This window comes from Pyrgilauda ruficollis, unplaced genomic scaffold (genome assembly GCF_017590135.1).
Source record: "Pyrgilauda ruficollis isolate IOZ18807 unplaced genomic scaffold, ASM1759013v1 scaffold88, whole genome shotgun sequence".
Taxonomy (NCBI): Eukaryota; Metazoa; Chordata; class Aves; order Passeriformes; family Passeridae; genus Pyrgilauda; species Pyrgilauda ruficollis.
The window spans coordinates 671630-684943 of NW_024530821.1; the positions used below are offsets into that span (position 1 = coordinate 671630).

Consider the following 13314-nt stretch of genomic DNA (forward strand, 5'->3'; position numbering starts at 1 on the left):
TTGGGGGGGGAGGGGAGGATTTTGGGGAGGGGGTGGGGTGGAGGATGGGCTGCCAGCGCCGATTTCGGGTGTGATGGAGGGGAGGGAGCCGTGTTTGTGCCTAAAGTCGCAGCTGCCTGGATTTGGCCCCGCGGGGCCATTGGGATGTGACAGCACCCAAAAATAGAGTGCGAGGCGGGGAGGAGCGGCGGGGGGGCAGACTCGTGTGCCAGTGCCAGGGCCAGGTTATTCCCCCTCGTCACCTTTCCCTCGTCTTCTCTTCTTTATTTCTTTATTTCTTTGGCAGTGATGTCAGGGAGGGGAGCGGTGCCTGGGGCTGGGGGTTGGATTCTCGGCAAGGAGGTTGCTGGCGGCCGAGTGATTAACGTGCAGTTGCTGGGAATTATGTCATCTGCCTCGGTGCTGGGTGGCCCTCGCCCAGCAGCGGCGGTGGGGAGGGAGGGAAGGACGTGGGGGGACGTCATGGCAGGGGTCTCCCCGCCTCAGGCTTCACCCCGGGAGGCGCCGATGCCTCCCCGGCTTGGCGAGGACGCGGGCAGCCAGCGTTCCTCCCCAGCCCGAGACGGGGATCCCCGCTCGGGACATCACCCGAGGAGGCAGCGGTGCCTCCGTGGCTTTGCAGGGATCCCCCGCGCCCCCCGGGCCATGGGTGCACGCCCACCCCGCTGCTCCTGGCGGTGCCCGGGATGCATTCCCGGCGGGAGAGGAGCGGGTTGTGCTGCTCCCCATGGCTCATCCCGCTCGCTGGCCCGGCAGCCGGGCTCGGAGCAGGCTGCGATGGAGGAGGGTGAAGGTGGGCATCCCCTCTGCCACCTCCCCGGGAGAGAGCGGGGCTGGAGCTGCTGCACTGCAGCACAGAGCCCTATCCGCGCCCGTGGGTGTGCCCGGGGGGAGCGGGGACCCTCTTTGCCACCCCGTCCCGTCCTCGGAGCCGAGGCGAGAGCCTGGGGACCTGTGGCTGCCAGCGGCCCCTCAGGCCAGATGATCCCTCCGCTCCAGAGGAGGGTGTTGGGCTGCTGGATGCTCCACACCCTCCTGGGCATCCCCCTGGGCATTCCCTGAGCATCCTCTGAGCATTCCCTTGAACATCCCCTTGAACATCCCCCTGAGCATTCCCTGAGCACCCCCTGAGCATCCCCTTGAACATCCCTGAGCATCTCCTGAGCATCCCCTGAGCACTCCCTGAGCATCCCCTTGAATATCCTCCGAGCATCCCCTGAGTACCCCCTGAGCACCTCCTGAGCATCCCCATCCTCTTCCCCACGTGGGGAGCTGGGGAAGGAGGATGAGGCCTGCCAGTGAGCCAGGCACGGACCCTGCTGCACATCCACAACCTCTTCCCTCTGCTCCACGCCCCGTGGATCCCCGGGCAGCTCCTGTGCGTCGGACAGGGAGAGGAGCAGGCAGGAAGGCTGCAGGGAGATGTGCAGTGGAGGTAGGAAGGGCGGGCACAGCTCTAGCGGGGCATTTTCTGGCATTTTCTGCCCCACAGCACAGTCCACGGAAGCGGGGGGATGCCGACAGCTCCCTGAATTCCAGCTGGGAGCCAGCGGGTGCAGTCGCGGCCGGGGGATGCCACTTGCCCCGCGGGATAACCTCTGGCAACTCCCTCAGCTCCCAACACCCTCCGGCACATCCTTCATCCTCAAACCTGCTCCGGCGGCGGATTGTGCCACTCCGAGCCCTGCAGGGAGGTGCTGGCACGAAGAGGGAGCGCAGGGCACCCCCAGTTTGGGGCAGGAGGTAGCGGGAGGCTGCTCCATCCCTCGGCCGTGCCCTCTCCAGGCGGGCTCCGTGCGCCGGGGGTTTGTTTATGTGTGGCCCTGGTTGGAGCGGCGATCTGCCGTGGCTAAATATAGCAGCGATGCTGTCATCCGAGTTCAGCCTGGCTGGGGAATTTATTTTCTGCAAAGGCTGCGAGGCGAACGGGCTGAGAACAGGCGTGGAAATGCCGGAGCCGTGTGATGCCCTGGCTGCCGTGGCCGGGCTCACGCAAGGGGAGCGGGCACCTTGTCCCGAGTTTCGGCTTTGTGATGGCAACAGGAGAGAGGAGGAATGTTGGAAGGGCTGAAATTGTCCCTGCTGGCTCGCCGGGGCACCTGTGGGCATTTAAAAAGCGGCGCGGTGCCTGTGTGGCTTCAGCTCTCCATGCAGGGAAGGGATCCCCTCCTCCTCCTCCTCCTCCTCCTCCTCCTCCTCCTCTTCCTCCTCCAACTCTTCCTTGCTGTCTCACCAGCCAAGGGATCAACTCGCAGCCCCCTCAGATCTAAAAGGAGCAGGGAGAGAAGCATCTGAAAGTCCAGCATCTGGCTGTGGGTATCTGGGAGAGAGAAGCAGCTTATCCTACAGGAGATGGGACCGGGAGAGCCCCCCGTCCCTGGGGGCTGCAGCATCAGCCCCGGCCATCCCCTGCAGCTTCCATCACCTTTGATCACCCATCTCGGGGAAAAAGGGGAAAAGAGGCAGAAAGACGGGTCCCCTGACTTGCAAAAAAAAAAAAAACCCAGGCAGATGGGGAGGGTGTTTTCCACATGCACTGTGAAAACCACGTTGCATCAGCTGTCGCTGCGTGATAGCTCCATGTGGATGGAGCAGGAATGTGGATAAACTGGCTGCAAAAAAGTTTCTGAAAGGAGTTATATCCCGACAGGGAAGGTTAAGAGTTAAGAGGGTGTTGCTGGAGCTGTTGAAGGGCTTAAAATCTGCTTTCTCCTGAAGAGGAACTGAGCCATGCCCGGGGCTGTCAGAGAAATCCAGCAAACAAAGGGTGAAACAGGAGATTTCTTGTTTCCCTTCACAGAGGATCTTTCCCATTAGTCATTCCTGTCACAGGAGCTGGCAAACACGGTTATTATTTGAGGGATCTGAAAGTGAAATGGAGGCATGAGGCCAGGAGCCCAGACATCCCTGTCCCTGGGACTGGGGAGCAGGCAGGGACCCCCCAACCCCTCTGGCTCCCCCACACCTCTGCTCCGTGGCTAAAGTCATGCTGGGACCCTGGATTCATCCTCTGGTTGTGGGAGCCCTTTCCAAGGAACCTGGAACGGAGTGGCATCCCTGGTCCCTCCCATCCCAAACTATTCCAGGATTTCAGGGTTCCAGCAGGACACGGTGGCACTAGGAGCCATAGGTAGGCTGGGATGCTCCATCCTGGAGGTGGTGGTGGTGGACCAAGCACCTTGAGATCCTGCAATAATCCAGGTGCTTCCCCAAAGCACCCAAAACTCAGCTCTTCCATCACCCCACAGCCTCAGGCATCTCCATGGGGGAAAGAACCAGGCTGAGCCCTACCATGGGTAGGAAGAAGGTCCAAGGAGGTTCCCAAACAGCAAGGAAAGCAAAGGTAGATGATCAGGAGATTGGGATGGCTCGTGCCTTATGATCTTGGCTGGAGCCAAGAGCTGTCCTGGCAGAGGGAGCTGAAAGTCCCCTCGAACCATGCAGGAGCTGCAGGGGTTCCTGCAAGGCTGCAAGGCTGGGGATCAGGTTCACAGGGATTGTGGCTGAGTTTCCATCTCACAAAACTGGGGGATTTTGCCATGAAGATGTGGGCCCTGTTGGCTTAATCTGGTTCCTGAGGTAGAAGGATGAGTTTTGTCTGAGCCCATTGTGAGCCTCTTTTTCTGTCAGGGACAAATCCTGATCACAGGCCAGTGAGAAGCTCCAGAGCCAGCAGGTTGCTCCAGGTTTAGACAGGTGTAATCCCAGAATCCCAGACTCACTCAGGTTGGAAAACACCTCTGGGATCACTGAGTACCAACCTTTGACCAAACACCACCACCCCAGCTAAACCAGAGCTCTGAGTGCCACATCCAGTCATTCCTTGGGTAATTCCAGGGACTGTGACTCCACCACCTCCCTGGAAAGCCCTTTCCAATGCTTAGCAGCCTTTTCCATGAAGAAACTCTTCCTGGTGTCCAACCTGACCCTCTCCTGGCCCAGCCTGAGGCCGTTCCCTCTGCTCCTGTCCCTGTTGCCTGGGAGCACAGTCCGACCCCCCCGGCTGTCCCCTCCTGGCAGGAGTTGTGCAGAGCCACAAGGTCCCCCCTGAGCCTCCTTTTCTCCAGGCTGAGCCCCTTTGAGCTCCCTCACCCTCTCCTGGGGTTCCAGCCCCTTCCCCAGCTCTGTTCCCTTCCCTGGGCTCTCTCCAGCCCCTCCAGGTCTTTCTTGTTGTGAGAGGTCCAGAAGTTTCCCCAGCACTGGAGGTGCCCCAGCAGTGCCGGCACAGGGGACAGGCACTGTCCTGACCCTGCTGCCACCCCATGAGTACCAACCTTTGACCAAACACCACCACCCCAGCTAAACCAGAGCTCTGAGTGCCACATCCAGTCATTCCTTGGGTAATTCCAGGGACTGTGACTCCACCACCTCCCTGGAAAGCCCTTTCCAATGCTTAGCAGCCTTTTCCATGAAGAAACTCTTCCTGGTGTCCAACCTGACCCTCTCCTGGCCCAGCCTGAGGCCGTTCCCTCTGCTCCTGTCCCTGTTGCCTGGGAGCACAGCCCGACCCCCCCGGCTGTCCCCTCCTGGCAGGAGTTGTGCAGAGCCACAAGGTCCCCCCTGAGCCTCCTTTTCTCCAGGCTGAGCCCCTTTGAGCTCCCTCACCCTCTCCTGGGGTTCCAGCCCCTTCCCCAGCTCTGTTCCCTTCCCTGGCCTCTCTCCAGCCCCTCCAGGTCTTTCTTGTTGTGAGAGGTCCAGAAGTTTCCCCAGCACTGGAGGTGCCCCAGCAGTGCCGGCACAGGGGACAGGCACTGTCCTGACCCTGCTGCCACCCCAATCCTGAAAAAATCCAGGTGCCATTGGCCTCCTGCCCACCTGAGCACACCTGGGCTCACATCCAGCCGCTGGTGACCAGCACCTCCAACTCCTTTTCCACCAATGGACAACAGAGCCCGCTCCCTTTGCTGGGAGCCCGGGAAAAAGGCAATCAGATCATTAACACATGCTGCTCTTCACACAACCAACCTCACAAATATTTATCAGCTGGAGAAACACACGGGCTCAGAAGTTGCCAAGTAACATAACAAGAGGCGCTTTTAAATAAATATCTGTGCGTCTGCGGGTGACGAATTAACCAAATCCCTTGGTATGTGGCCCAAAGATCTGTTTTCCTCTGAAAGCCCAGCACCAGGAATAAAAATCATGATCCAAAGCAGGAATAGAAACCTGAGATAAGCAGTGACTGACTGTCTGTCCAGCACTGGAGGGAATTGGGAAGGTCTGGGGAGTGATGCCCAACAGATCCATGCCTGCCAGGGACAAGTTGGGAGCAGGATGGGATGCGGGGGAAGTTATTTTGGAGGAGAGGTGAGAACGAGCCCAGTGCACGAGGCTGGGTCTCATTCTGAACCCACGTGCCTCTCCTAAACACCCACAGCACTCATCTTCTCTGAAGGCTCAGGATTTCAAGGTACCTTGCTGTTGTAGAGCCTCTCTCTACTTCTCCATGTTCCCTCCAGCTCTGAGAAGAGTCCATTCTTTCCTCTCCTAACCAGCTGGGTATGTCCCAGAAATCCAGCAGAAATATTGCTTGCCCCAGCCTGCCCAGGGGTGTTCTGCACTGCCCAAATAGCCAGAGTTGGTTCCCCTGGTGCTAAATCCTATTAAATCCTTGCTGTGAGGTCAGTTTGGAGGTTCTGGGGGTTCTTAGAGGGGGTCAGTGCTGCCAGAGGAGACCGGGTGGGTTTGCAGATGGATGGAGACCTCTCATCCAGTTCCTCCTTCCATGGGGATACTGGCTTATGGGGTTGGGATTTCATGGTCTGGACCTTAAAACCATCTCAATCCTCCCCCCTGCCATGGGCAGGGACACCTTCCCCTATCCCAGGTGGCTCCAAGCCCTGTCCAACCTGGCCTTGGACACTTCCAGGGATCCAGGGGCAGCCACAGCTTCTCTGGGCACCCTGTGCCAGGGCCTCCCCACCCTCATAGCGGGGAGTTTTTCCCTGATATCCCATCTGAGTCCCTCTCCAACTCTGTTGGAGGCCCTTTAGGTGCTGGAAGGTGCTGGAAGATCTCCCCAGAGTTTTCTCCAAGATTCTCGGTCTGTCTATGTCCAATTCTGGTGGGCCCAGCGGAGGGGGCAAGAGGACCCCGACTGGCCGAGGTGATGGTGATGGGTGTCACCACCAGAGCAGCTGTAGATGCCCCATCCCTGGAAAAGCTGGGTTGTGGGAGCTCCTCCCCGTGCTCCCAGCCCTGGCAGTGCCCCCAGGCACAGGGGGAGGTCGGAGCTTTTCTTAGCCCAGCTGCTGGAGCTGGGAAAAACAGCCCAGCTTTTGGGCACAGGAGCTCATCTCCTTGTCCCTGCTTTCTAATTATATCAGCTGATCTAGCACAGGCTCCTTCACTCCCCACGGGCTGCTGCCTTCATTACATCCCCAGCTCTGCCCTTGGCAAGCTCTTGGAGGAGCAGCCAAGCCATCCCAGAGGAGATGTTGGCATGGCAGGAGCGGCTGCCTCACCTCAGACGTTCCCCTGCAGTGCAGTCCCTGCCTCCAGCACTGCCAGGAATGGCAAGGGGACAGGAGACAGGGGACAGGGGACAGGGACATGTTTGTGTTTGTTTTGGCCAGGCTGTGCACCAAAGTGTGGGATGGGAAGACAGGAAAGGCTCTCCCTGTTATGGGGATTGACTCCTCAAGGTGGCTCAGAGACACCAGGGCAGAAAGGAGAGGATGAAAACATCACCCAAAATCATCAGGGATGCTGGGATGAGATGGGCAGAGCTGCATCCCCACAGGCCCCTGCACCCCAAGGCTCTCCTACCCACAGAGGGGGTCCCTGGTGGTCCCTGCCCAGAGGAGGGGGGCTCTGGAAAGACCAGGATCTGTTCTTGGCTCAAATCTCTCCCTCCTCCAACAAACACATTTCCCAAAAGGTCTCTGCTAGGAAAATCCACATCTCCTCCTGGTGCAGCTCAGCAAGGACATAAACACCCGTCTCCAGGAGCAGGCTGAGCACAGTGCCAGGCTCAGGGAGACCCTGATGTTCTCTCCAGTAATGTAAATAATAAATCACTGCTGCCCAGCTGGTGCCCAGCCAGCCCCTGCACAGCAGGACTTTGTTCCTCTCCTTCCTCCAGTCTGCTGCGCTCTTCCTCCCACCTGCCCCACTCTTCCTCCCTCCCAGTGCTTTTCCAAACCCCGGGGCTTGATCTCTTTGGGGATCAGGGTGTCCCCAATATGCAGGAGTGGTTTCAGTGCCGTTGAGGCCCCAGTGGAAAGTTTTTAATCTGTTTTGTTCCCTGCTGCTGGCACTCGGTGCCGTCCTTTACACATTCCTTAACCTCAGTTTCCCTCTGCACTGCAGCCTCCCAAGGGATTGTACGGACTGGGAGCAAATCTGGGGACTAGGATGAGGTATTTCCAAACCCGACCTTGTGGCTGAAGTGGTGAATGTGCCACCTGCGTGTGTTTGGGGTGGGTAATCCCCCTGTGTGTTTTCCAGCAGAGCCCAGACAAACTCATCTCCTGCAGCTCAGGAGGACTTTGGGACCAGCCAAACCCACCCCCAGCCTGTTGACATTCCTCAGTGCCAGCCAAGAGCTTTCCCTTCCCCTCCACGCTCTCAGGGGCCCAAATTAGCTTTTAATAATATTTCATTAAAAAAAAAAAATAAAATCCCCGGGCAAACAATCCGGCCTTGGCGCCCGCCGGGACAGCAAACACTCCCCGAGGGGCACCAGGTGTGGTGCATTCCTGATAGCTGGAAAAGAAAGGAGCCATTATTTCCCTCTCCATGCCATGCCGGGGTGAGCAGGAGCAGCCAGCCCGGCTCCAGGCAGGGCTGGGTTGTGCCCAGCACCGTGGGAGGTGGGTACGTGGCTTTGGGAAGAGCTCCCTGAGCCAAGCCCAGAGCTCCAGAGCTGATTAATGGTGGCATTTCTTTGTTCCGCACGTTTCCTCCTGGCGGAGGTGAGGGATTTCAGGGATACAAGGGATCTGTTTGTTTTAAAAACAAGCCCTGCCAGTCACCTGAGCGATCCCTGGGCAGCCACCCCACCTGGCACAGCCATCCCAGCGTTTGTGTGGATGCATCCACCACTCAGAGGTTATTCCTCACAGCTGGAAAACTTGATTTTTTTTTTCCTTCTTTAATGATGTTTCCCATCGATCTGTGGTCGTCTTTCTCTCTCATCCTCAGAAGAGAAGTTGAGGACAGGCAGGACATGGTGTTACAGCCCCAACCCCAGCTTTGACCAGAACAGAAACCAGGAAAACACTTTCCTCCAGCTCTCCACCTTTGCCTTTTGGAGTGCAAAGCAATTTTGCACCCCTCCAAGGTTTGAAAGGCAGGCAGGGATTTGGGCTGCTGGATAATGTTTCTCTGGGCCAGCTGCTGGATAAAACCAGGGCATCTGGCAGCTCCCGAGGCAGGCAGCCGAGCTCCTGCCCGAATTCCAGCATGGCCGTAGGATCACAGAATCACAGAATTCACAGAATGAGAGAATCATAGAATGCACAGAATCACAGAATTCACAGAAATCACAGCCACAGAATCACAGAACCGCAGAATTCACAGAATCACAGAATCCACAGAATCACGGAATCGCAGAATTCACAGATTCACAGAAATCACAGAATTCACAGAACCACAGAAATCACAGAAATCATATAATTCACAGAATGCACAGAATCAGAATTCAAAGAATCACAGAACCACAGAAATCACAGAATTCAGATAATCACAAAAATCACAGAATTCACAGAATCACAGAATCCAAATAATCCACAGAATCCACAGAATTCACAGACTCACAGAATGAGTCACAGGTTGGAAGAGACCTCCAAGACCATCTAGTCCAACCCAGCCCCAACACCTCAATAAACCCTGGCACCCAGTGCCACATCCAGGCTTTGTTAAACACACCCAGGGATGGGGACTGCACCACCTCCCCGGGCAGAAAATTCCAGAACTTTATCACCCTTTCTGTAAACAACTTTTTCCTGATATCCAACCTGTATTTCCCTTGGTGCAGCATCCGAGGGGACAGCACGGGGGAGGTGACACCCGCACCTCCCCGGGGACATCCCAGCGGGAGCCGCTTCTCCCTTTCACGCCCCGCTGCGGGGAGAAGAATCCCTTCATTTCCTTCGGACGCTTATCCTCTAAGGATCTTGATCCCGGGGGCGAGCGACAAAAACACCCTTTAAATCCATCCCAGCGGGCTTAGGGGAGGATTAGCAGATGTCTCTGCAGGATTTACACCAGGCTCCGGGTGTCCCACCCTCATCCAGCTTCAGGCTTGCGCTTGCCGGAGGAGGAATGATGGAGCCAGCCTGGCTCGAATTCCCCTCGGGAGATCGATGCCCAGGCTGGCGACTCGCTACCAAAAGTGGCGATCACGGGAGAGCTGGTTCTGGTGGGTGTCCTGTGGCCGCGAGCACGGAGCTCTTCCCGGGGTGTTTCACCCTGGAATTTTCCAGGAGGGAGAAGCTCCCCTGTTTCCTACCTTTGGGGGATCCCTACAGAGGAGCCTGGGAAATTCCTCAGTGAAGATCTGACTTCTCCCTCTCATCCCAGCCTGCCTGGTGGGAATCATCCCTCTCCATCATCCTTTTGTGTTCACAAGCAATTACTGCTTCACTTTCCATTCTCAACACTTTTCCTCCTTAATTTGTCTCAGCGCTGGGGTTTTTATCCCCCTTAATTTCCCTGCTACCCCCCACATCCCTTTTACCTCTCCTCAATTCCCACCCCCGAGGGCTTTTTGACCGCCGGGACTCTCAGGATGCCTTTCCTCCGGCAAACACAAGCTTGCATAATAGCTGTTGACACCGCAACTTCATTTGAATCGATCTTGTTTGCTAATTAGCTGATTGCAGTAATTGGCATGAATTACCTTGGGGGATTCTGCCTCCCTGGGGGTGGCCAGTGGCCAGCGTGTCCCACGCAGGAGGTGGGAATGGCAGCAGGGACGGGATTCCTGCTCCAGGGACACCTTTTGCAGGTATCCCGGCGATTCCTGGAGCTGCAGAGGAGCTTCCAGAGGGGAACCACAGCCTGGTGCGGTGATTTTTAACTCCTGGAGTGCCTCAGAGCCACCAAAACGTCAAGAGTAGCTATTACAGAGCCTAAAATGAGTTAAAGTCTGTTTCTGGGGTGAAGGGATGAGGGGATGTGACTGCACTCTGCCTCAAAATGCAACTGGAGATGACTCAAGCGCTGGGTTAAAGACAAACCAAGTGAAACAGCTTTTCTCAGAGGTCATAATTCCCTTCTGAAAATTCCCTGCCAAAAATTCATGGAGGATGAAACAGCATTAGACTGAGTGAGGAGGGAGCAGGCATTATCAGGGAGAGTGTCCTCTGATGGCAGCAAACCTTTGGGGGGATCCAAAGACAGCTTTGGGTGGGAGGCATCCCTGAAAAGCTGGTTTCTGTCCTGGTCAAAGCTGGGGTTGGGGCTGTAACACCGTGTCCTGCCTGTCCTCAACTTCTCCTCTGAGGATGAGATGGAAAGACAACAACGGATCGATGGGAAACTTCATTAAAGATGGAAAAATCAAGTTTTCCAGCTGTGAGGAATAACCTCTGAGTGGTGGATGCATCCACACAAATGGGATGGGATGGGTGAGATCCTCATCTTCCCAGCCCCTTTTCCTCCAAGCAGCAGCTGCACAGGGAGGAGGGAGGAGGGAGGATCATCCCTGTGCCGGTCCCTTGGGATCCAGTCAAGATCCAGCACTCCCCGTTGTGAACTTCAGGGACAAAAGGAAAGGGACAGCAAGGGAGTGACAGGACAAAGAGAATGGCTTTAAACTGACAGAGGGCAGATTTACCTTAAATACTGGGAAGGAATCCTTCCCTGTGAGGGTGGGCAGGCCCTGGCACAGGGTGCCCAGAGCAGCTGTGGCTGCCCCTGGATCCCTGGCAGTGCCCAGTGCCAGGTTGGACAGGGCTTGGAGCACCCTGGGATACTGGAAGGTGTCCCTGCCCACGGCAGGGGTTGGAAATGGGATGAGCCTTAAGGTCCCTTCTCATCCAAACCATTCCATGGTTCTGGAATAGCTCATTTTTTAAACAACACCCCAAACCAAAGCTCCTCACACGGGCACATTTCCATCTGTGGTGCTGCCGGGGTCCCCTGATCCAAACCTGCCCCCGGGGAGGCTGAAGGAGGCTGTGAAATGCTGGTTTTTTATGAGCCATCTATTTATATTGACAGCTTCCCACGCTCCATCCTTCTAATCCTGCATCCCTTTCTACCAGGCTAAGCTGCATCACTCCAATTCTTCATTCCCACCCCTCCCTTGTTGTTGTTGTTTTTAATATTGCCCTGTAATTATCATCTTTCCACTCTTCTGGGATCTGAGAGAAATCCCAGGACTTCTTAGAGAGGATGAGCAGCAGCCCATACCTCTCCTTGTCCTGCTTCCTCGGGACTCTGGGGAGCAAATTAATCTGAACCTACTGTTTAAAAATGTTTCTCCTCAGGCCATGCCATTTAGTGTCTTCCTGGGTTACTAATGGACTAGAAAGCACTTTCTTGTCCCTGTGCAATATGAGAACATCAGCCTGCTTTTTCCAAAGCCAGAACAGAAATTATTGAGCTTTTTTTTTTTTTCCTTCATTGTTATCAGTCTTTTTCTGATCCCCAACTTGAGGACAGGCAATGCTGCTGCTGTTATTTTGCTGCTCTTAATTTTGTAAAATCAAACTAAAGGTCGCTTCCTACCTGTCTTCTGTGAATGTCCAGGAGAGACCTGATATGGCCAATTGCAAACTGAATTGTGGAGTAAATTCCATAGCTTTATTGAGCCAGAATGCCAATAAGTTTTGCCTTGGTTGCCAGTGTTGGTTCTTAAGTATTTTGGGTGGAAAAGAGAGAGCCCAAATGAAAACTGAGCTCTCCAAGACCCTTTGGTGGGTCAGGAGGCCACATCAGGATGGGTGTCAGGAAAAAGTTTTTTATGGAAACAGTGATAAATTTCTGGAATTTTCTGCCCCAGGGAGGTGGTGGAGTCCCCATCCCTGGGTGTGTTTAACAAAGCCTGGATGTGGCACTGGGGGCCAGGGTTTAGCTGAGGTGTTGGGGCTGGGTTGGACTCGATCTTGGATTTTTTTTTTTTTGGGGGGGGGGGGGGGGGGGTTTAACCCCTCTCCCTCCTCCCACAGAGGCATCTCAGCAGTGCCTTGCTTGAAGAAGGAATAAAAGACCTTTTCCAAGGCAAACAGGTGCCAGCCTCAGGGGGTGGTGCTTCCTGGGATGAGCAGATGAGGGAAGCAGGATCACGGGGACCGGCGAGAGGCTGCCAAGAGCCACAGAGACAAAGCAAAAAGCCATGCACAGAGAGAATCCCTGAATTGTTTAGGCTGGAAAATCCCTCCAGAATATTCCAGTCCAACCATTAACCCAGCACTGCCAAGGCCACCACTGACCCCTGTCCCCATGTGCCACATCCACATTAAATCTTGGGGACTTCCAACACTGCCCTGGGCAGCTGTGCCAGGGCTGGACACCCCTTTTCATGAAGGAATTTTCCCAAATATCCAATCTAAACCTCTCCTGACCCAGCCTGAGGCCGTTCCCTCTCCTCCTGTCCCTGTTCCCTGGAGCACAGCCCGACCCCCCCCAGCTGTCCCCTCCTGTCAGGAGTTGTGCAGAGCCACAAGGGCCCCCCTGAGCCTCCTTTTCTCCAGGCTGAGCCCCTTCCCAGCTCCTTCAGCCTCTCCTGGGGCTCCAGCCCCTTCCCCAGCTCTGTTCTCGTCTCTGGACTCTCTCCAGATGTTTTTCTCTCCAGCCCCTCCAGATGTTTTTTCCCAAGCTCTGCCTGTTACTTCTCAGAGCACTCAGAGTCTCTCTGCCCCCTACTCTAAATGTTTTAAAGTTTTGAAGTTTTAAAGCTCCTCACCAAGTCATGGAGAGCTTTTCCAGAGTTTTCTTTCCTCCTGGTTCTAAGGGCCATGTGGCATCACAGCACAGCACGATGCCCATGTCCCCTGGAGCTCCCGTCACCCCTCCACCTGCAAAAGTGACATCATGGCACTTCTGGGACAGCCTTTCCTCTTCTTGTGTCCGGGAAAACCACATTTAGGGTGGCCTGGGATGTACCAGGCTGTTCTCCTGTCCTTCCCAGGGAACTGGGGCCTTCAGCATCTCCCCATGGGATAAACAGCTTCTTCCTTCCCACGGCTTGCCAAAAAAATCAGCCCCCATCTCCCCTTCCCCACCATCCCACCTTCCTGCTGGAGATGAATTTCTTGTCCTACCGTGCAGATTTAGCTGCTTTCATGACAGCTAATCCATCCTCAGCCTGGAAAACTCCCTGGTTTTGTTTAGTTTAGCAAAATATTAAGGTGTTTTCTGTGG

The 13314-nt window shown here is 55.6% G+C and overlaps 1 protein-coding gene across 2 annotated transcripts in view; it reads left to right on the forward strand.

Annotated features, from left to right (window-relative positions):
- The window catches only part of LZTS3 (leucine zipper tumor suppressor family member 3), a 47417-nt gene that overhangs the window by 299 nt on the left and 33804 nt on the right, over positions 1-13314 (forward strand). The window lies entirely within an intron of this gene.